This window comes from Tenrec ecaudatus, chromosome 8 (assembly GCF_050624435.1).
Source record: "Tenrec ecaudatus isolate mTenEca1 chromosome 8, mTenEca1.hap1, whole genome shotgun sequence".
Lineage (NCBI taxonomy): Eukaryota > Metazoa > Chordata > Mammalia > Afrosoricida > Tenrecidae > Tenrec > Tenrec ecaudatus.
Window position 1 is genome coordinate 88,812,504 of NC_134537.1, and position 24,216 is coordinate 88,836,719.

General features: G+C 49.1%; 1 protein-coding gene across 1 annotated transcript in view; it reads left to right on the plus strand.

The window, feature by feature from the left end:
• The first annotated feature begins 1,324 nt into the window (after positions 1 to 1,324).
• The window catches only part of LOXL2 (lysyl oxidase like 2), a 110,158-nt gene continuing 87,266 nt past the window's right edge, over positions 1,325 to 24,216 (plus strand). Inside the window, exon 1 of the mRNA XM_075556504.1 lies at positions 1,325 to 1,488. The gene's annotated coding sequence lies outside the window, so the exon portion shown is untranslated. The remainder of the gene's footprint in view (positions 1,489 to 24,216) is intronic.

Genomic DNA, 24,216 nt, shown 5'->3' on the forward strand with positions numbered 1-24,216 from the left:
GTAATTGCTTCACTGCGGATGTTAAAGAGGAGGAACCTGAGGAAACCCCATTTCTGCCTGAGAGAACACACAGGTGCTAAGGTGGGCTTTGCTTTGGGGATGCCAAGCTTGGGACACTGTTAGTGTAGCCATAGGAATATTCAGAGGCCTAAGATGAAATGTCTGAGAGGCTAATGGATTTACAAGTCTACTGAACTGAGAAGTCTGTGCAGGAGGCTAAGATTTGGGACTCACTATCCGAGAGGTGAAGGTTCTGCCTACACAGAGGCCCACACGCCTCTTCAAAAATCCCTGGACCTCAGACACCGGCTTTATCCCTGGGAGACGCCTTACAGCTTTGCTGATAATGGAAAGCCTGGCGGTTCAAGTCCACTCAGTGACAGCAGGGAAGAAGCGGCCTGACCATCTGTTTCCCAAATGTAGCCCTGGAAGAAACTGTGCGGCACAGATGTACTCTGACACACATGAGGTCAACATTTGTCAGAATCTACTGAGAGGCACGCGTGCGTGTGTGCGTGCAGTGCGTGTGTCCTCCTGTCGGACCAAACTTTGTTTTCTTGTTTTGGGAGACCCGTGCAGGCCACTCCCCAACCCCAAGACACTCCCCTCCCTTACACACACACACACACACACACACACACACACACACACACACACAAACTTTGCCACCAGTGTTGGCCATCAGCCCTTCTGCACGATGCACACACCCCTGGCTGCTGTGTCCAGCTCAATCCTCCAAGGTCTTGCTGATCCCAAGGAGGGACCTTAGAGGTCTCGGACAGCGTTCACGCGTCATTAACAAAGGAAACAGCCGATCTTTGAGGGGAGAGACTAGGACCAAGGTCACCGATGAGATTTGCTGCAAGAGTCCGTGTGTTTTCACCTTTGGGGTCTTTTCCCCCTGAGGGGAGGACGGTGCTGGAGCTCTTTCATTTGTCCTGTTTACTGACCGGCTACTGTGTGCCGGGCTGTGAGTGCGCCGGGAATAAGCAGATGAGCCTGGCAGGGGCCCTGACCTGAGGCCCAAGGGTAAGGGCACTAAAGGGTTAAATTCGGGCAACCAGGGGGTTGAGGAGTCTCGCAGAGGAAAAGCCCCTGCCCTTAGTATTCAGGCTCCGGAAACCGGGGCGAGAAGGGCACGGAAGAGCTGCCCGGCTGGCGCGCAGCCGTCTCCCCCCGCAAAGCCCCCTCCGGCCCCGGGAGTGGCCGCTCTCGAATTACAACAAAAGGGGCCGGAGGCCCGGCCCGCTCGGGGGCCGCTTCCAGAGAAAGGGGTGGGCCGGGGGAGGGGTTTGCCTTCCAACTCCCGTTAAAAGTTCGGGAACACGTAAACCAGAGACTTGGATCTCGCGTTTCCGAAAACGGTCGGAGAGCTCTGCCCGGCTCGCCCCCTCGGCTCGCACAAGGGGCTCAAAGGCGAGGGGCGCGGAGCGGGGCCACCCTGGAGATTCTGGAACCGCACCAGCCCGTGCGGACCCCCACTGCCAGGTAAGGGCGCGCCCCCCGTGTCTCCGTCCCACAGCGGTTCTCTGGAAAGCAGGGGCGTCCACGTGAGATCTCCAGGCTCCGCTCCCAGCTGCGTTTGGGGTTTCGCAGGTTCTTGGCTGGAGAGACGCGAGCTAACGGGTGGTCCTCCGGGCTCGGTGGACCCCGCCGCCCCTCCCCCCCAGCGCCCCGCGGAGCTGGGGTCCCGGGATCAAGGAGCTCTCTCCCTTGCCCTCCAGGAGCTCCTGTGGCGAGGCTGGACAGAGCCGTAGAGGCTCCGTGTGCACTCGGTGCCCTGGAGGGTACTGCGTGGGGCCAGGGGCGCGGAGAACCGTGCCAGGGCACAGACTCGTGGCTTTCGGGGAGTGGAGCGCGGCAGGGACCGGGGCATACTGTAGCGGCGGGCGCGTGGAGCTGTGCTTTGGGGAATGTGGAGCGCGCGGGGCTGGGAGGGGTGGGGTTGGGGGGCGCTGGGGCTGCGCCGGGGAGCTCCAGTGCCCACTACCTGGAACTGGGTCTCCTCTCCAGGCGGAGCGCGTGCGAGACCAGGGGTCTCACTGGCCGAAAAGGCAAATAATCGCTCCCAAGTCTCCCTTCCCTTGCTCTGGGTTGGCTCTGGAGGGGTAGAGACAGCGCACTGTGTAGTGGACCATCCAGCACGCAGGATCTCCGCGGGCAGAGCAAATCCTGCCGCGGCGAGGGTAGGGAGCGCCCCGCGGCAGCCGCTAGACTGCGCCCCCAGCGCCCATGCCAAGAAGAATCCACATCTGTAGCTGCGATGCGTTGGCAGAAGCGCCTTGCACTGGCTTGTCCACCTTCAATCAGGAGCCGTTCCTATTTGGGGCGCCTCAGAATGCCATTCCGCCTCCTCTGGCGACCCTTTGGGCTTGCGTCCCAGGACAAGCGACAGGGGTGGGGTTGGGGGGTGGGGGAGCACTCCTCATGCGCCACAGCCCCTGTGCCTGCAACTTTTACTCACGTAATTTGCCCTGATTCCGCCGCCCCCCCCTATCCACACCCTCCACCTACCACCGAATGGGGGAGCTCTTTGGGTAGAGTTAGCTGCTGGCGATGTCTGTGAAATCAGACTAAGGAATGATCGGAAGAGCCAAATATGATTCCTTCCTTTCCATCACCTCTCTTCCTACCCATCCCCAAGAATGCCCCCTCCCCGAAAAAACAACAACAACAGGGGGACGGGAAGCAGAAGAAAGCGGTATTGAACTATTCAACAATAGTACGCCAAGAAACTTCAAGTCTTTGAGAGAGAGAGAAATGCATGAAGGGCAGGACGTACTCCAACTAATGTTCACCCGTCCAATCCTGGAACTGCGTTTGCTCCATGGCTTCTTTATGCAGAAGGGGAAAAGTAACCAAGTGCTGATGCTGGCAGCTGGTTTAGTCAGAGTGAGAACGAACCCAGGTGGTTGTCCCAGCCCCCTGCCCGACACCAGGGCCAGCATGCCCATCCTGAACCCCCAAAACTCTTTTGCTACCATAGATGGGATTATTTACTTATGTGTGGTTCCGCTGACAAAATATGATATACTAAACGGTCGGCGATGAGGCCCTAGAGAAATAGTTCATTTTCCTGCTAAGTCCCCAGTTGCCTGACTGACTCACTAGTCCCCTCCTGGGTTAAATTACAGAGCTCCTCCCTTTGTCCTTTCCGCCTCTCTGGTTCCTAGAATCTATCCCCTGAGATGACCATGAAAGGGAGGACAAATACATGCCCTCCGCCCCCCCCCCCTCGGGTATATGTGATGGTTCTCAGGACTCCCCTTCCCAGAGGACGGGGTCTAAGTGGCATGTGCTCTATATCTGTGTGTGTGCATGTGATCTGCCTATCTCTCTCCCTTGACTGTGTTTTGAAAAATGGTCCAGGGTCCCTTAGCCAGTAAAGGGCAAGGCAGAATGTGAAACTCAAGTCTGAAGACAAAGCACTTGATCGGACATCTTGATGCACCACAGATGTGGAGGATTCCGTGAGGATCCTTCCACTTCCAGCTGGGCTCCTTGCCTGACCTCGCCTGGCCTGTTCCTAAGTCCTCGGCCTCTGAATGCTCTCAAGGCCCGTCCAGTGGTCACTGTGAGTGCTGACCGCAGGAGAGCCAGGGTGGAAAGGCCTTGTGAAGGAAACAGTCCGCAGTTGGAAGTTGGCCAGCAGTAAAGTTTCCTAGGTGGCTAGGGGAAATTCTGTTCTGTGTATTGATTTGTTTTAATTCTGTAAAATTTCAAATATGCACAAACGTAGAGAGCAGGGTATAGTGAACCCCTGGGGATTCATGTAGCTCTCACCCCACTGCAACACCGATCAAGAATTTTCCCCTTTGCTTTGTCTCTTTCTCCATTCTTTGTCATTTGGTGAATAATTTGAAAGCAAATCCCAGACAGAGCATTGCAGCTCTCCATATCTCAGCATGAGTTCTAAAAGACACAAAATAGCCACAAGGCATTATTACATAGAAGAAAATTAACAATGACCTCCAATCAGACCGTGGTCGTGGAATTGCTACTGCGTCCTATGTTTCGGAGCACGGACCTCCATAAGACTCTTAGTTGTAATCTACATGGAAGCCAACAGCCAGTCCTTGCTGCTAGGGGTGAGCTTGAACTGACAGCCTTTAGGTTATGTGGTAGTTATATAATCCGGTGTTAATTGGAGGATTCAGAGTATAGGGGTGGAATTTAGCCTATTAATCAGGATAAAGCCAATGAGGTCTCTGTGGGGCATGGTCTTCTCCTAGAATTCTGGGAACTCCTGTATTCCTCCTTGGAGGCGGGAGACACACTCTCTGCTGAATCCCTGTGAGACATTCCTGTGGAGAAGACACATGGAGAGAGGCTGATGGAGCCAGACCTCTGGAGTAAGAGAAGCCACGCGGAGATCCCTGCTGGCAATGAGATGCTTACAACGCCACTGGATCCACAAGACTTCTCAACCACTGGCCTGTGATCTTCCTGCATTCGGCGTCATTGCATGTGTTTTGTGAGTCTGAAGAGGATTTTATAGATTGGTATGGGACATATGGGCTAATATCAGACTTATGGGCTTGAACTGGACTGGGTTGGGATGCTTTCTTAATGTACAATTACCCTTTATATAAAACTCTCTCTTGTACACACGAATGTCTATCGATTTGTTCCTGTAGTCTACCCAGACTGAGACAGGTTGGTAGTCAGGCACAAATTATTATGCAATCCAGGTACCCTACTTAATACCTAGTGCCATGTTTGAAATAAACAAATAAATCCCAATTTCTCCCAAGATGTCTTTTTATAAGTGAGTTCTGTTGGTTTTTAAAATCATTTCTGCACACTCATATTGTGTGCGCTTCCTTTCAAGCCACCTTTATATCCACGGTGTTGTTCTGTTTGAACAACATCCTGCTGAACAGTGAGGTGGGCATTATTGGGTCTGTTTTACAGCGAAGGAAACTGGCAAGCAGAGAAACTGCCCAGATGACTCAGCTCCCAATAGGCAGAGCCAGGACCTAACCCAGCCCCACCCCACACCCCTGACTTTCTGTACGCTGCAAGGGGCCTATCAGTCTCTGTCGTCTTGGCCCTTGCTATTTCCTGGCATTATCACTTCCTGTACACCTGCTATCAGAAGTCCCTGTATAAATATGTACTAACTGCCCCTTAGTACTTCAGTTTGGGTGTTAGTCTGGGTTGACTATAGAAACAAATTCATACACACTTATGTTAGTCTGGGTAGGCTAGAGAAACAAGTTTATAGAGACTCATATGTGAATAAGAAAGGTTTATAAACAAGAGCAGTTGAATATTGAGAAAACATTCCAGCCAAGTCCAGATCAAGTCCATAAGTCCAAGATTAGCTCATATGTCGTATACCAAACTATAAAGTCCTCTTCAGACTCACGAAACACATGCAATGACACTGAATGCAGGAAGATCACAGGCCAGTAGGTGGGAAGTCTTGTGGATCCAGTGGCGTTGTAAGCATCTTAGCGGTGGCAGAGGTCTCCACATGGCTTTACTGGCTCCCAGGACACGGTGTCTTTCAGTGTAGTGCCATGTGTCTTGTCAGTAGAGCGTCTCTCTGGGAGTGAGCAGAGAGTCTCTCCCACCTCCAAGGAGGAAAAACCAGATTTCCCAGAATTCTCAGGAGAAAGCCATGCCCACACCGAAGCCTCATTGGCTGTGATCCGATTGACAGAGTAGCTTCTACCCCTTCACTATAAATCCTCTCAAGTCCCAAATTGACACCAGATTATATAAATACCACAACACTCATGTGTGTGTAAGAGAGAACTTGATAGGGCAGAGAAATTGTACATTAAAGGGTGAGTGGGTTGGAAACGGGGAACCAATTACAAGGATCTACATGTGACCTCCTCCCTGGGGGACGAACAACAGAAAAAGGGGTGAAGGGAGATGCGGGATAGGGCAAGATATGACAAAATAATAATTTATAAATTATCAAGGGCTCATGAGGGAGAGGGGAGTGGGGAGGGAGGGGAAAAAAGAGGACCTGATGCAAAGGGCTTAAGTGGAGAGCAAATGCTTTGAAAATGATGAGGGCAAAGAATGTACAGATGTGCTTTATACAATTGATGTATGTATATGTATGGATTGTGATAAGAGTTGTATGAGCCCCTAATTAAAAAAAAAAGTAAAAAAGAAAACATCCCAGGCCAGTCCAGATCAAGTCCATAAATCCGATGTTAGCCCATCTGTCCATTACCAGTCTATAATTCTTCTTCAGACTCACACAGCACAGGCAATGACACTGAATGCAGGAAGAAAGATCACAGACCAGTGGGTGGAAAGTCTTGTGAATCAAGTACTGGTGGAAGCATCTCAGCGCTGGCACGGGTCTCCATGTAGCACCTCCAGTCCCAGGGCTCTGGCTACATCAGTGTAGCCCCATGAGGCTTGTCAACAGGATGATGAAGCAGAGAGTGTCCCACCTCCAGGGAGGAATACAGGAGTCTCCAGAATCCTCAGGAGAAGGCCATGTCCTCAGAAAGTCCTCATTGGCCAAGGCTTGATTGACAGGCTACACTCCACCCCTTTGCAAGTTGACAGGAGATTATGTGTCTGCCACAATTTGTTGCAGCCTGTAATAGATTTGGGGTTGCCCTCTCTCAACTAGGGAGCGTTGCTGTCACTTGCCTGTCAATGTGGCTCTGACTCATAGCAACTTTCTGCCTAACAGAATGAAACGCTGCCTGGTCCTGTGGTCCTGTGTCATTTTCATGATTGCCGGTATGTTTGAATCCACTATTGTGACCGTTGTGTCAGTGCACCCGATGGGGAATTTTCCTCATTTTTGCTGAGCCTCTGCTTTACTGGAGCCCTGGTGGTGTAGTAGCTATGAGTTAGGCTGCCAACTGCAAGATCAGCAGATTGAAGTCCTGGAAAATGTTGTTGTTGGTTTGTTTTGTTTTTTTCACACTCCTGTAAAGAGTTAGAGTCTCAGACACTCACAGGGACCATTTCTACCTGGTCATATACGGTTGCGATCAGCCCTCATCGACTCAATGGAAGTGAGTTGGCTTTGGTTTCATTGCTTTACCAGCCACGATGTCCTATTCTCGCTACGGGCCTTACCTATCCCAAGGAAACCAGCTGAAGCATCCCCACGCTCTCTCCTAAGGTCCAGCTAGTGGTGTTTCCTCTACAGAGGACTTAATCGTTCTTCTTGCACTCAACACCACAGTTGGAAGGCACAGTTCTTCCGTCTTCCTTTTCCATTGTTGAGTTTTAGGGGGCAAATAAGGAGATTGAAAAGACCTTCTTTGGGCATCAATTTATCTTTCCCCATTTCTCTGGCTTCCAGATCTGAGTAGGCTGAGTCAAATGTCTGCAGCTGGAATCCCGTGCGAAGACAACGCTTCCAGACAAAATACAAGTGAATGGAAAGCACGCACTGCTCTGGGATACTCGCCGGGGTGGCAGCTGGCACCTTAGGCTCAAACTTCCGAATCTTATTACAGAGAAGGGGAGCAGATAAGCATCCCCCTGAAGTCCATGGTTTAGGGGCAACTTTGCTTATTCTGCCTTTGCTTGGTGAGATTCTAGAACATCAGCACTTGTTTCCTGGAGCATTTTCGGTGTTTGTGTTTATTTGCTTTTGAAATGGGAAGAGAGCAAAGAATGTTTACACCTTATTAATGAAACTCTCAAGTGGAAATTCTTCCTTGGTGGGCTGTGTGTGTGTGGGCGGGGTACAGGGGAATCTGTCGTTGCGGGGTTCCTAGATTTTCTATTGTTATGCATGTTGCCGACTAGAGAAGAGTACGGACATGCCTTCCATAAAACAACCACGTATGGGCAGAGAAATGGATTAATCCGTGTCCATTGTTCAACTACAGGAACTCTACAAGGCGAACCAGTAACCTTGAACACTTAGCCTTTGGGCGGCCATACATGCTCTTCTTCTCTAACCAAGAGGTTGTCTCCAGAGGGGTAGAATTTCTAGAGTTTTTGATTTTGTCAGTTGCGATGTCGAGAGAATTGTTGCTTACTTTATTGTGCCGTTTGGGGAGCTGTAGGAGGAAGACTTCTTGTTGTAGGGAAACGGCTGCTTGGCTGTGCAAGGCTGGGTTCTCTAGAGAAGCGAAAACACTGAGAGAGATGTCAGGAAAGATTTACATCCAAGATGTGGCTCCCGCAGCTATCTCACTCACTGCCACAAGTCAGTGCTGACTCACGGTGACCGCTCCTCGTGGATTTCCGAGACTGTAACTGTTCACAGGAGCAGAAAACCCAGTCTCTCTCCCACGGAGCTGCTGCTGGGGGTTTTGAACTGCCAACTAAGCGGATCGCAGCCCAACGCATAATCACTACAACAGTGTGTAAGTCCCACTTGCTTCAAGTCCATGGGTCACATGCTACATTGGAGACTTTTCTTGATTCTTGTAGTTACTGAGGCTGCTGAAGCAGAAAGCAAGATGAAGCAGCAGGAAGATCAGAATCAGCGGGCTGCTGATGGGTCCTGGGATTGGCAGGCAGTTTGGCAGGCCATTGGGTCAAGTCCAAAGGACCGTAGGGGTACAAACCAGATGCAGGATCCAGACCCGGCAGAAGTGAGCTAGCTTCCTCACAGCGTGTTTATAAAGTAGGCCTTCCACTTGTTTTAGCATTGTGACACGCGTACGGAGTTGCACTCACGCTAATCTTCCCACAACTGCCTGGCTGATCACAGAGGGGGCAGATCCCACCACGGAGTTGATTACATTATGTTAGATCGCATCACCGGGGAGGCCTCCTTAACTGCCAAACTACTGAGAACCTTGGCCCGGCCAAGTTGACACAAAACCTAAGTATCACGCTAGTTTTGGCAAAGAAGCTTATAATTACTCGCGTCCAGTGACTTCTGGAGAAAGGCATTTCTAGCAAGTCCTCATGGCAGGGTCACACAGCTGTCTTGCATTCCAGACCCTGGATGAAGCCACAGTTGGAGTGTCAGGAGCCCACCCTGCTCCTTGGCCTCAAAGCCAGCAAGACTAGCAATTGTGGCTTAGGAAAGGAAGAGCCAAGTAAACAGTTACAGAGACACAGCAGCAGCAGCAGCACTACGCTGGTCTTCTAAAAGGCTTCAGCTTTTTCTAGGTTGAGGCAAATCTTCAGAGACTTGTAATCCTACCAGGCAATCTGCTCCTGCTTTGGACCGTGGTGTGTAAATCCAGTGGCAATTATAGCCTGATGTCCCTCTGACTGGTCTCCTCTCAGATCTGCGTCAGAGAAGTCTTTAGGCACCAGCAGTAGACTGTCTGCAGAACCACTTGTTAGAGGACCAGGCACTGTCATAGTGTCCTGGGGCTGTAGTACCCAAGTACCACGCACCAGGTGGCTTAACACAACACAGGTTTCTTCTCTGACAGTTCTGGAGGGCAGACGTCCCAAGCCAAGCTGACTCTGATAGCCCTTCTGAGGGTCTTCTCTGCTTTGGGGCTGGCTTTGTCATCTCGTGGTGTTCTCTCCATAGCCACCTTTCCTTCTTATCAAGACCCTGGTCATCTTGGCTAAAGAGCCACCAGAGTCCTGGGTGACTTAGCCTCAACTTGATGACATCTGCAAAGACCCTCTATCCAAGTAAGAGGTCACGGAAGGCAGGTTCTAGAAGGACATGCCTGGGTGAGCGCGTGAGAGGCACTCTTCAAGCCAGCTCAGGTATGATGATGGGAGCAGTTTGGGTTTCTGTCCAGAATATTAAAAATTCATTTGTGATTCCCTCTTGGAGACAAAAACCACCCCTAGGCAAGTTGCATGTGTGTCGAATCAGGGTACTGAGCAGAGACTGCCTCAACAGGTCCTAAGGCTGCAACCAGGCTCACTGTTAATAAGTTCTTCTTGTGCAAACTTTTTGATCCCTTCACTTGGGTTCGTTTTAATATTATCTTTAGTTATATGTACATGGTGATACGTGTTCTTTTAAGTTGTTTCATCGTCAGGATTCATGCCGAGCAAGACAACACAGCCGGCCCAGTGGAAGCCCTTCTGGCAATACTTCCTGTACGTCTTCCTTGCAGTGTTGTCAGTCTCATGCTGAGAGCCTCTTTTGCAAAAACAATGCTACTTGCCTATAAATATATACTTCATCATAAAATAACTGATGCTGATGATTTATGAACAGCTTACTTTTCCCCAGACAGTTTCTTTATACTGTCCTCCTTAAGTTGGAGTCATACATCCTCCCCCCACCCCCCGGCCCCCGCAGCCTTGGTGTATAGCTTTATAAACACTCATGGACATCAACCCAGAGTTCGGGCATGACTCAAAGATTTAGTAAGACAGCTTTTCTAAATACCTTTCCAGAACTTTCCTAAAACAAGTAATAATGTGACCTTGAGAGAAGTACATTTTCCCATTAACTTATAAAATGAGAAGAGCAGCCTAAAGTGGCAGCCGTCTCAAGTGCACACGTGGATGAAGTTTTACAAAGTAAAATGCACTCTCACCTACTGCCTAGCCCAAGACTAGAGCACTGCCCAGAACATGACCTGGAGAGGGAAAACAGCACATTTCAAACACGTGTCTTGCCTACAGGCAGCTACTACAGTGACACCTCCAGGGCTTGGGGTTGGGTGTTCATTTTCTCGGCCTTGAGTTCCAATCTGGAAGGCCACAAGATGAGTGGGGAGATTTAAGCAGCCTGTAGACAGGAGTGGAGCCCTGGTGGCATAGTGGTTATGCATTGGGCTGTCAGCCTGAAGGTCAGCAGTTTGGAACCACTGGCAGCTCCTCCTGAGAAAGATGTGGCTTTCTTTTTCGTTCAAGGGCCATTTGGATATTTATAGCACTGTTCTTGGGCCATACAACATTATCAACTTAAAAATTAGCTTTAGGGGGATGAACAACAGAAACATGGGTGAAGAGAGACAGTGGTCTGTGTAAGATATGAAAACAATAATATTTTATAAATTGTCAAGGGCTCATGGGCATGGGAGGTGGGAGAAGAAGGGATAAAAGAGGAGCTAATACCAAGGGCTCAAATAGAAAGTAAATGTTTAGAAAATGATGATGGCAATAGATGTACAAATGTGCTTGATACAATTAATGTATGGAATTGTTTTTTTTAATGTATGGAATTTTATAAGAGGTGTAAGAGCCCCCAATAAAATGATTTTTTAAATAAATGAATAAAAATTAGCCTACTGCCTTGGATCAAACATTTTATTATCTCATTGCTACTGTGATGGCTTGGAGAAGGATGAGGTTTTCTATTCTTGTACAGAGATACAGTCTTGGAAACTGATAGGGAGGTTTATTGTGCCAACCTGGCCAATGGGAACATGTGGGATTAATTAGGTCACAGTTTGATTGAAGGGCAGAGAGATTAATGGCTCGGCAAGGCCCAGCCACTCTCTGTTTCTCACTTTCTGGTGATTGGACCAGTGTGAGGCTACTTTAGCTAGTTATCTGCCTCAACCTGTGAGCTACACTACTTGTGCGACAAGCCAACCCATGGATCATGTTGCTAGAGCTTAAGGTTCCATGGAGACCTGCTTCGTCAAGCTGCTAGTATATACATCTCTTGAGCTTGAGGCTGGTGGATCCTGTCATTTTGCATTGCTTGACTTCCATATCCCATCTGGGCCTGATTCACTAAGCTCCTGAGTTGCTGACTACTGACGACCTGCCCTGCTGTTTGCTGCCTGTGGGTGGACACTCTGCATTACTTGAGAGAAGACTCAGCTGTCTGCTTCCTTAACCTTGGACTCGGCAGCCCTTATGAGGTGAAGGACTTCCAGTAGATTAACTGTTCCACGGAAGTGAATTGAACTGAGTGGACTCATTAGCTGTTATAATCCTGCTGTATAAACATATATATATATAAAATCATAAGTGTCCTGGTTTTGATTTTCTAGAGAACCCTGCCTAAAAGAGGAACCCACAGGGGCAGTCCTACCCTGTCCTCTGGGGGCGCTATGAGTCAGACTGGACTTGAATGTGATGGCTGGAATCGCTGCTCTCGGATGAAGCACGTGATATTAGCTGGTGTGATGCTTTCTCTGGCCTTGTATGCCCTGTGGGGTGGACGTTTCCCACCCCTGCTCTAGAAAAGCTAGGTCCTGAGTTGAGCTAACTGCAAGACCAGCAGTTCAAAACCACCAGCCACTCTGAGGGAGAAAGAGGAGGCCTTCTGTTCCTGTAAAGATTTGCAGCTCCTGCACCATGCTCTCCTGCTAGACTTTTCCCTGCCTTTTCTGCACGCCTGCTCGTCTGCCATAGTCACCATTCAGCAGCTCGGCCAACAGCCAAGGTTTGACGAAAGTAGGAAGGAATTAGGAGTGGGAATGGCTCTGATCAATAGGTGCACTGGCCAAGCCTGACGCTCCCAGTCTGTCTGCAGTGCTAGAGACAGCGCTTTGGTCCAGCCCCAGGAGCGGGATGGGGAGGAGCGCACAATCACAGGAAAACTGGAAGGTGAGAAATTAGCAGTGAAATGGGTTACGAACAACGTGGCCTGCTCTCCGACCTTTGAAAGAGTAGAATAAAAATTCTATCGTCATTTGGACAAGAATTCGCTGTGGTATTGAACAAGCTCAGTTCAATGTGCAAATCTTTGTACTGCCTCCCCCCATTATTATATCCAATTACTTCTATTGCACACATTTTACATATTCCAAAGTGTTGAGTGGATTAGGCTCTTCCATTTGATTAATAAATGAATGTTTTTGTGCTGGGAGGGGAAAAAAAGGAGATTTGCAGTCTAGAGGACCCACGGCGACAGTTCTGCTCTGTCCTATAGGGTGGCTAGGTGTCAGTTTGGGGCTTTTTTAACCTCGAGGACAGGTGGCCCAGACAGAGGGACTTTGCAGTTGGAGCTTTTCAGGTAGCAGCACCAGGTGTCTTTATGCCATGCCCTCGGCCTTGCAGCCGTGCTGCCTCTGTGGCTGCGGCACCTTCCACTGGGGAGTGAATCTTAAGCTGGAGCGAACACCCCAGGGTCCATGTCCTGCCACCTGCCTTACTTTCCTCCTTCTCATCTGAACTGAAATGATTTATTCGTGACTTGCTGTGAGCCAGACACCCGGCCAGGCCCTGTCAGAGAAACAAAGATAAATAAAAGGGAATCGTCAGTCAAACCAGGGTTTGGTGCTTCGTGGCCAACCTCAAGGGTGCCTGGCCAGGGCCAACAGCAGCCTTAGTACATGGCCAAGAATGTGTGTGAAATTTCGGCTGTGGCAACCCAGCAGAATCCGGGAAGAGTTCAGCGGGGGATGAGGCTCTGCTCAGCCTATCTGAGGAATAATTCATCAACATACTTGTTCAACCCACTCAAAGCAATCTGACTCATAACCGCCAATAGACAGGGTAGACTGCTCCTTGTGCTTTCGGTACAGACTGCCTCAACTTCCTCCCAAGGCACAGCTGGTGGATTTGAACTCTCCACCCAATGCTTAACCTATGGCAGCACCAGGACCCCTTACATTACTTTTTTTTCCCATAGTCAATTGAATTATTTTTATTGTTTTAATTAAATCATTTTATTGGGGCTCTTATAACTATCCACACATCATTTATATCAAATTCATTTGTACATTGGTGGCTATCACCGTTTTCAAAACATTTTTTTTCTGCCTGAACCCTTGGTATTAGCTTCTTTTTTATCCCTCCCTCCTTCCCCCACCTTCCCATCCTCAGGGACCCCCCTGCCTTAGATTACTTTTAAGCAGCTTTGAATTGGGTGCTCTGTTGGACAATGTGATGTTTAGGGAATATTTTAGTGATTAAGAAGAAAAAAAAATATTTTGTGTGTGTGTGCCGGGGGGTGAGGTGGGGGGTGTCTATCATCCTTTCAATTGACACTCGTGGTTTTTCAAAAAATGTAGATTCCCCCAGGTGTTTTTCCTCCCTTCTTGCTCTCAAAACCATGCCTGCTTCTCCACGCTACCCCCAGCCCACCATCCTCGACCGCCTTGGAAAGGCGCAGCTGACCCCTAACCAGCCCCTGCCTCGCTGCCATGAACTCTGAACCGCTCGTGACCCTGGACAATGGAGGGGGGCTGTCCCTGTGGGTGTCAGGAGTAGAAAGCGTCTTCCTCCAGAGGAGAGGGTGCCGCTTCCAACAGCTGACCTTGCAGTTCGCCGTCCACCTCGTTTCCCACGATGCCGCCAGGCTCCATGAAAAACCGCCCTTTTTGCAAAAGATAAAATGATCTTTAGGGCACGGGGGGGGGGGGGGTTGCCAAACTAAGGGCTAGATAGCAAATATTTTAGCCTTTCCCAGGCCTTACGATCTGTGTTGCCACTGGCCCATTCAGCTGTGTGGGTGTGAAAGGGGTAGAGGCTACATAAATGAGTGGGCTTGATTGTGTTCCCATAAAACTTTTATTTACGAAAGCTGACATCTAGCTAGGAGCTCTGGCAGGGTTCTACATTCCTGTGCAAACCACAGATTCCCCAGCTGATCTGCGGGAGAAAGAGGGGGTTTCTACTCCTGTGAAGAGTCACAGCCCTAGGCTGCCCTGCAGTCACCGTGGGCTGGAATCGGGGAGTTTGAGAGTTAGTTTGCTTGGCATCTGACTAGATTTGGACTGAGTGTTGCCGTTTAGTGATGTTCTGGAGAGCACAAATTGATACCGCCCCCCTCCAGTTTCTCTATCATTGACTCCTTATTTCCCAAAGGAAAACCTCCCATGTCTCAGCAGGGCTCTTCCTGGAGATCTGCTAACTCCCCTGGCCCACCTTTGCCATGTCTCCTCACCCCCACCACTCCCCCCAACCCCCTCTTCTGCTTTCATCCTATAGTTGCTGGCCATGCACCAGACCTGCTGTACCTTCGACGCACAGCCGCCCCATAGGACAGGGCAGCCCTGTCCCTGTGGGTTTCCAAGCCTGGAGCTCTTTACATGAGCAGAGAGCCCCGTCTCTTGTGGATGGAGTGGCTGGTGGTTTCAAACTGCTCCCCTGGGAGTTAGGAACCCAACCCATAACCAGACACCGCGGTCTCAGTGGTAGTGTTTTGAGTTTGTACCTGCTACAGAGAGACCCCGGGGGCGTAGTGCATGACGGGTGGGGGTGGGGGGCAGGCTGCTAACTACGAGGTCAGCAGTTTGAACCCACCAGCTGCTCCATGGGAAAAAGATGAGGTTTTCTGCTACCGTAAATAACGAGGTACAGTCTCGGAAAACCCTCTGGGGTTCTACTCTGTCCTCCAGGGTCGCTATGAGTCAGAATTGATCCGATGATGGCAGTGAGTTTGGTTTTTTGGTAGTTTTCCCTGAGCGAGCTCTGGTGGCACTGTGGGTTAAGTGAATATTAAACTTTTCATGTTAGTTAGGGGGTTGGTTGCTAACTGAAAGGCCAGTGGTTCAAAACCACCAGTCCCCCTGTAGAAGAAAGCTGAGACCATCTGCTCTGTAAAGATTTACATCTGTATAAGCCCTAGGGGCCAGTTCTCTGTCCTGCCAGGTCTCCATGATGAGTTGGAATCCACAGCAGTGGAGGTGGATCGACAATGCCCCTGCCACCACTCACGTCTCAAACTCCTTCCTGTTCGCCTTCAAAGCCTGCGCAGGCGTCAAATGCTCAAAGCATTCCCCGTTCCTCAGGCGAAATTGTCATGCGTGCCCTGCTAATCCTCTTTCCTAGCTGGGCTTCATTCCTCTTCTTGCCCTGGGGGCATTCTGTGAGCTCTATGAGGGCAGGACCCACATCCGGTTGAATGCCCAATGCCGGACAATGCGAATCACCTAGAAAAACAAGTCTATTTCAACGCATAACCACCGCATGCTTCACAAATATGTATATACTACGAGCAAAGGGAAGTTCCCTTTGAATAGAGTTTTCCACAGCCTTATTCAGAGATAATTCTCACACTATGCAATGTGATTCACCCAAGAGAGTCCATTTTAGCTTATGCATCTCATCACAGATAGATGCTACCATCCTGTAATCCTTGTGAGGATGTTGCTTGTGGTCCTCACTGCCTTGCTCTCTCGAGCCTCCCCTGGCCCTAAGCAAGCACGAAGCTTCCGTCGGTCTCTGGCGTACCTGTTACAGCTGTTCGCTAGAAATGGAATCCTGTTCTACATGTGCAGGTGGGCTTTGCGTCTGACGTCTTCCACTCAGCATAGTTCGTGTTTTCAAGATCCAGTCCATGTTGCGGTGTGCGTGTGTGCTTCATTCCTTTGTATAGCCCCGTCATGTTACACGGTACAGACATGCCATGTCTAGCCATTCATCCCTGGCGAGCCCTTTGGGGGGGGATTCACCTTTGGGGCAGTGCTCCTGTGGACACGTGTGCATCTATTTTTGTTTAAGCACCTGTTTTCGATCCTGGGTTCATATCTAGGAGTAAAATTGCTGGCTTCGATGGTCATTCTGTCTGACCTCATGCGGAAACTCCAAGTTGGTCTTTACGGTGGCTGCCCCGTTCTGCAGTCCAGCGAGACCACAGCTCTTGGTGTACAGTTGACATTTATCTATCGTCTTTCTTTTCCTAGCCGGTGTAAAGTGAAATCTCATTGCGATTTCGATGGGAATTTCCCTGGTGACTAATGATGCGGAACATATTTTCTTGTGTTTGTTGGTCATTTGTGTATCTTCTTTGGAGAAAATATCCTTTGCTCGTCATTTAATTGGTTGCTTAATGTTTTGTAATAAGAGTACTTATTAATTCTGAACATTAGACTCATATAATTTGCAAATAGTTTCCTCAAGTCTGTAGGTTGGTGGTCTTTTCATGATACTAACTTGTCATGTGCAAAAGTTTTCAATTCCAAAATCCAATTTGTATTTTGTGCCTTGTTGCTTGTATTTTTGATGTCATATTTAAGATACATAATGTGTCTTGCCACATCTCAGGATTCACACCAAGGAAGATTTACTCCAATATGTTCGTCTAAGGGTTTTATATTTTTAGCTCTTTAGGTCTTTGATTCATTTTGAGTTAATTTATAAATGGTGTGAAGTAGAGGTCATATCTAGGTGTCGCCAAGCGATTTGTTGAAAATCTCAGGCTTTTATCTTTGTTCAAATAAATTGATTATGGGAATATGGGTCTATCACTGGACTCTCAGTTCTACTTCATTGGTCTGTAGGTCTGTCTTTATACTGGTATCACACTGTCTTGATGATCATACCTTTCTAGTAAGAGTTGAAATCAGGAAGGATGAGCCCTCCTGCTCTTGTCTTGCTTGGGTTACTCTTGGTCCTATGCGACTCTATGTGAATTTTAGAGTCCGCTTATCCACTTCCACAAGGGAGTCCACTGACATTCTGATGATTGTGATGAACAATCTGTGACCCAACTTGAGGAGAGTTGTCATCTTAGTGATATTAAATCTTCTAATCCACACCATAGGATGTCTCCCCACTTATTTAGATCTCCTTTAATTTCAACAACGTTTTGTTGTTTTCAGAGTGTAAAGACTGCACTTCTTTTGTTACATTTGTTCCTGAGCATTTGATGCTGGTTGATGCTACTGTAAGTCCCCTAAGTTCATTTCTGGATCACTCATGAAAGTGTTTAGAAATACAGTTGATTTTTGTATATTGACCTTATATCCTACAACCTTGCTGAACTTGTTCATCAATTCTTATGATTTTTTAGTGGGTTTCTTAGGATTATCTAGATACACATTTGAATAGATGCTTAAGCCAAGACTGGGTACTCACTAGAGTATTGTGTCCTGAATGTGGGACAAGTACAAAAGTACACAAACGTGAAAACAGCTGTCTTCTGGCCAGTGTGGAGGTCAGGGTGGCCAACTGAAGCCAGTGCACCTGTGCTTGTCGCCAGCAGCTGAGCCGTGCCATGCCTGGAGGTGCACTAAGAATATTGGGAGTCCCAGAGGAAGCTGGTGATCACCTCCAATGATGCTGGTTCAGATGAAAAAGTCTGTTCCATTCCGTAGAAGCAAGAATATCTTAGTCACTCGGTAAATGCCATTACCCTGCGGATGTCATTCACTTGAGGATGCTCACTGGTGACTCAGTACAGCTGGCACGGTACGCCGAGACAAGCCGCTTTGCTGATGTGGTGACTGATGCCTGCTGTTCCTGCTCACCGGGCTGCTAGACGGGAGCCAGCATGCCACGAGCAGCAGCATCTCAGATCACAGGCTCTGTAGACACATTCACCTAGCAGCCTGACCCTGCTTCCCACGTAGCCAGAGTGGCGGGGCCTCTGGACTTAGGTCTCCTCTGAAGAGCACGGGCTGGAAGAATGGGCTGTTCGCTCAGGTCACATCACTTGAAACACTGCCCTGACCTGACAACTTCTGCATCTGTAAAAGGTGTATAAACCCAAGGGGGTCAGTTAGAAACCACCAGCCACTCCTCGGGAGAAAGGCAGCGCTTTCTACTTCTGGAAAGAATTCCAGTCTTGGAATCTCACGGGGCAATTCTCTCCTGTTCTGTGGGATCACTATGACTCAGCGTTGACTGGATGGCGGCGAGTCAAGTGACCGTTTCATGTGGTATGAATGGATAATGTGCTTGGCTGATAACAGAAAGTTTGGAGGTTTAAGTTCACCCAGAGGCGCCTCGGAAGAGGGCTCTGAAAATCGAGTTCTGGAAACCCAGCTCTTGAAACAAATCGTACGGAGCGCAGTTCTACTCTGACACAAAGGACGTCACCATTCGTTGGCATGACAGGTTTGGCTTTGTGTCACGCCAAGGGTGCTTCCCACTCGCTGATTGGCCCTCAACAACCTTAAGCAGTATAGACATTATTATCTATTACAATAGCTATTGTAATCTTCACAGATCAGATTTGAGCCCAGGACAACTGTGAGATGCTCACACAATCATTAGGCATTACCTTGCTGTCATACCATGTATAATATTTTTTGGGAGTGAGGGGGTGTCAGGTCAGGGGTGGAAGGGTAGGGTGGATGATTTGCATCCTGTGGGTATGTTTGCCTCACACTTGTGTCCCCTGTCACTAGAATGGTTTAGCCAGCAAACATCAGCAATAGTTTGGTATTTTCCCTTCTTTGTGGGTAGGATAACATAGGGAATCCTGGTGGTGTCGTGGTTAAAGTGCCCTGCGGTTAATAAAGGGTTGTTCCTTCAAACCCACTAGCTGATATTCCAGAGAAAGATGAGGCTGCCTGTCCCCATCAAGATGTGAAACTTCACGGCGCAGTTCTGCTTTGTCCTACAGGATCCCTGGGAGTCAGAATCAACTTGATGGCAACGGATTTGGTTTTCCTTTGGTTTTATGGATGGTCTCCTGCCAGGGTCAGCAGACGGTGGCTTCAGCTGAGAGCCTTCTGGAAGGTCCATACACCTTTTCAGATGGAAAAGTCTAGACAATGCTCAGACCGGGAAAGGCCCTGGGGAAAGGCGAGGGTAGGCACTTCCCAGTACAGAGGAGGAATCATCCTGTGGCTGAGGAAACATTAACATCACATCATTACAGGCAGAGCGACTGGTCTACCATGCTCTATCCCTGCCTAGCTCAGGGTTGACTTCCCAGGCGGGAGGAGCCTCAGTTAGCTAAGATGCCCTTTCTTTTCCTATGGGCATGGCCAGCCTCATTGGGAAGTCCAGGGAGCCTGTCCTAAGCCCTCCTCTGTTCTCCATGCATGTAACATCTTGACCTGACGCATCATGTTCCAGAACCAGTGTCCACTGGCTGCCCCATAGCCTGCCTCTTACGCAGCTGCCTGGGCTCGGGGCGAAGGGACAGTACCCTCTCTTTACTCCCCAGGCAGGTTTTCCCTCCCCTGTATGACGATGCATGCCCAGACGGGCTCTCTCCTCCTTTATTTACAGAATCCCTTGTCCGTGTCCCCCCAGGCTTTAAGATGTGTAGCATGTCTTTTCTAGTTCTCAGCAAGACATGTTTCTCCATATTTTTATCTTCCTTTGGAATTTGTCGTGGAAATTTGAATGGACAGTGAAATGCTTGGTCTCAGCTTCCCACCTGGAAGCAGAAACTGCTAAGTCTAAGGCTATCATTTCTTCACTTGTTTCTTGTTTCCTTTCCCCTTCTCCAGTCCTTTCCTTCCTCATTCTCTGCCTCCGTTCATTCATTCATTCATCAATCAATCAATCCATCTAACCAATGTTGATTGAAGGCCACCCATGGGTCTGCTAGGCATATTTCTGGGCACAGGGGAAAACAAGGGTGACACAGGGACAGTTTCTTTCCCTCCTGGGAGCTTTTTTTCTAGTGGGAATGAGAAATGGTGAACAGGCTAGTAAGCACAACTGGAAAAGATACCCCAACACGATACCAGATCGAGACAGGAGGTGCCTCTTTTGGACTCCATAGATTGGGCTCTTATTTTCTGACCCTGTCTGAGAATCTCCCCCAGGCACTTAAACATGTTGAAATTGTACCTTCAGCCTCTCCAGGAAACAGCCCGGTCAGAGTGAGCTGCCATCCAGAGCCGGAGGTGGACTGTGGGGAACCCCAATTGGTCACAAGAAATTATGCCGACAAAGGCCCCTTTCTAGGAGCTGGAATGAAAAATGAAAAGAAAAAAAAAGAGCTTTGTATGCCTACCTTCTCGCCATCTCACTGTGCCCGAACATTGCTGCTCTGTGCCCAGAAATAGATGGGATGGAGGTGGAATCTTTGGCCAGGAGCCAAATGCACCAGTCATGGCCAAGCCTGGTGTCAAAGTCTCCATTCTTGTCAGAGGCAGTTCAGAAGTGGCCCTCTCCCTTTACTCACTTCCCTCCTTCTCCCCCCAACCCCCCAGACATAGTTTACCCAAGACAGCAAGACAGTCTTCCTCCCTGCAGGAATGTGTCCGTGTGGGGCCAGTAGTGGTTCTGGAACTACGGCGGAGGCAGCCATTCCACAGCATGAATGAAGACCATTCATGGCCCTGTTGGCCCAGCAGGAATCCCAGGCAGGAGGAGACAGTCTCTCCCAGCACCCCTACCTCCCCTAACCCCAGATCCGTATGCCAACATCTGGCAGAGAAATGGGGCGGAGCATTTTGTCTGGGTGAATGAATGCCGCTGAACTCGACCTTCCTCCATCAAACAGCGCTAAAAAGGTGCTCTTGTGCACCCGGGGCCACGGGTCCTGGTTGGAGAGTCGCACAGCTGTGTGTGTGGTGCTTCCTGTGGGGGACAGGCAGGGGTGTCACTGGACGCTCCAGGACACCAGATGCAGGGTAAGTGCTGAGGGATGAGACGTGCTCACCTCCGAGTGGTGGCGGTGGACGCAGTGAGGCCAGTCACACAAATGTAGGGGTCTGGGAAGACCTGCTTAGTCAGGTCCTGTGTCCCAGGTGGGAGTCCTGGTGGAGCAATGGCTAAGCGCTTGCCGGCCAACCAGAAGGTCAGCGATTCCAGCCCACCAGAGATCCCACAAGAGAAAGGGCCTGGCTAGCCACACCCATAAAGATTAGTCTAGACACGGCCTGTGGGGCAGTTCTAGCGTGTCCTGTCGGGTCACCATGAGGCAGACGCTCCTCGGGGACATGCAACAATTTGGCCCAGTTAGTCATGTTGAGGGTCAGTGAGGAGGATCAGAAGAGGACTTGGTTGTCTAAGAGCCGTTCGATAAACTAAAGGCACGGCATGCCACTAAATACCTCGTTTTTGCAACGTGTTTTTATTCCCGTAGCCGTGCATTTTGTTACTAAGACTCCCTTGGTGCCACAAAATGGGTTGGCAGCGGTAAGAGGTTCGTTGTGCTGTTGAAGAATGGACTAGGCCGGCACAGCGGGAGAATTTCGTCTCCCCTGTGAACACCTGCTTTGATACCTGGCCAGTGTGCCTCGAGGGCAGCTACACACAGCTGTAAGTAGGGGCTCGCGTGTCGCTAGGATGCTGACCAGGTTTCAGCAGAGCTACCAGACTAATGTGGACTGAGAAGACAGAATGATCTAAAAATCAAACCACGACAGCCCTACAGATTCCAATAGTCCGGCGCCCCTGTGCGTAGCGCTACCGTGAGTTGGGGGCCAATGACAGCGGCTAATGAACACAAAAGTCGTTGGTACGTGACCTTTCAGAAATTGCTGTCGGCAGATGATTCCTGCTGCAGACGATGCCGTGTCCAGGTGCTCAGTGGGGTGAGTCAAACATGAGTGTTCTTAGGGGAAGGAACACAATTGTGCGGCACCAAAGAAATCTTGACCCTCAGAGGGTTTTTTTTGAGTAGACCTTTTACATTCTTTCCCAGGACAAGGAAACTCCAGCATCACATTTCCTCCTTTTCCTCTGGGGGCCCAGGTGAGTCAAAATTCACCATGGACTTCATGAAGGATTTTCAAATAGTTGTCCATTCTTAGCACAATGCTACTCTTAGGATCATAAATAGGGCAGCGTTTCTGGAATAGTTTGGAAAGTCCCTAGGAAATGTTTCCATTCTGAAAATATCCTCCACTGGATGTTTATGCAACCATAGAATTGTCTATCAAGGGTCCAGCAAGGACAGGGTGTGTTGGTCCAGGTAGACTAGAGAAACAAATTCCTAGACACTCATGTGTTTAAGAAAGAGCTTTATAGAAAAGAGGAATTGTATATTAAGAAAATATCCCAGCACAGTCCAGTTCAAGTCCATAAATCTGATATTGGCCCATATGTCCAATACCAGTCTATGAATTCCTGTTCAGACTTATGAAACACATGCAATGATGCTGAATGCAGGAAGATCACAGGCCGGTGGATGGAAAGTCTTGTGGATCCAGTGGCAGTATAAGCACCTCAGCCCTGGTGTGGGTCTCCATATGGCTCCTCCAGCTTCAGGGCTCTACCATAACTCCACGTGTCTTGTCAGCAAGAAGAGGAAGCAGAGAGTCTGTGTGTATCTGGCCTCCAGTGAGCTATTTATCTCTGAGGTGCCTCCAAATGAGGTTAACAAGCTGCGACCTGATGGACAGGCTAGAATTCACCCTTTGCACACCAGATCAGGTAACTACCACACAGGGTTTGTATCTTCTTCCTCCCCTTTCAACTCCACCTTGATCCACAACTCCCAGCAGGTGGCTATTGAGTCAAGCCGGGTTGACTTCGCCTGGCTTAAAAGTCTTATTTACAGACTGCATAGAACCTCCCTCCTATTAGACGCAGCACAGCGTGGGGCCACATACCCAGTTTATGGAGTACACTGGAAGAGACATTTTCATTTAAAGTGCTAGGCTCTTCTCCAAAAGTCTGTGAAGTAAACCAGCCTTGACCCAGCCCCTCAGACAGCATCCTCACCAGCCCACTGTGAGGAAGGTCCGTGAAGTTTTCTGGAATAATGTCCAAGGGGGACAGGTCTAGTCATCTGCGATCAGGTAAAGGAACTATTCCTGGACACAGGACACATTCAGAAGAACCTGCCCTCCAAGCTATGATAACTGGGACCCAAAGAATAACATACTAATAGGGCTGGTTTACACAGGCATTTAAAAATATATGTGTAGTCTTTGGAGCAAATGTACATTTTGACTTTCAGAATCCCTAGTTCCCCTGATGGTATTTGGGGAAATCCAAAGGTCAAAGTTAAATGCACCTGACTGAATCATGCAGGTTAGCATTGTTGGACTCATGGTCGGTATTGAATAAAATTAAACAATTTTATTAAACGGATGTGCATCCGAATCCACCCGATGGCCAGCAGCTCTGTGTGTGTTGGGTTGAACTGTTCTCCACAGGAGCTCCAATAGCTGTTTGGTTTGGTAATGTTGGTAGATCACCAGACCTCTTTCCCAAGGCACTTCTGGGTGGACCCATTAGCAGCAGAGTGAGTGAACAGTTTGCACCCTTGAATAGCCTGACCCAAATCTAGCAGATGGGGCCTGTTGGAGAATGCACAGTTTGATCACCTCCTAGGGGTCAAGAACTTCAGACAATCTCTGATTTTTTTTACAATATCCCAAAGTGTACCTTGTTTTCTTTAAAAGGGTGGCTTTAAAGTACGCACTCCTATTTTACAGAGGAAATACTGAGGCTTAGAGAATCTCAGTGTGCCTTGTGGGCACAGAGCTGCTAAATGTCAGAAACAGGATCAGAACTCAGTTTGGGGTGACTCTGAGCCACTGCTCCAAGCTGCTCATCATCAACAGAGAGGTGGCATCGTGACCAGCCCACTCTTTGTGGAGGAAGCCTGGGCAGCTGGCTAAGGGTCTCATGGTCCATGGCCAGTCCCCAGGAGCCGGAAGGAGGGAAGCTGGTAGTGGCTAGTGATTGTCACGAATGGCTGGTGCTTCTCCATGGACTATGAAGGAATCTTTCCCCTGTCTCTCTAAGGGTTTCCCACAAAGTACAGTGCCCTCTTTTCAGCAAAGTGTATACAGTATCATCTATGTTCCCTCATTGACTAGACTAAACGGAATGTAAGAATGT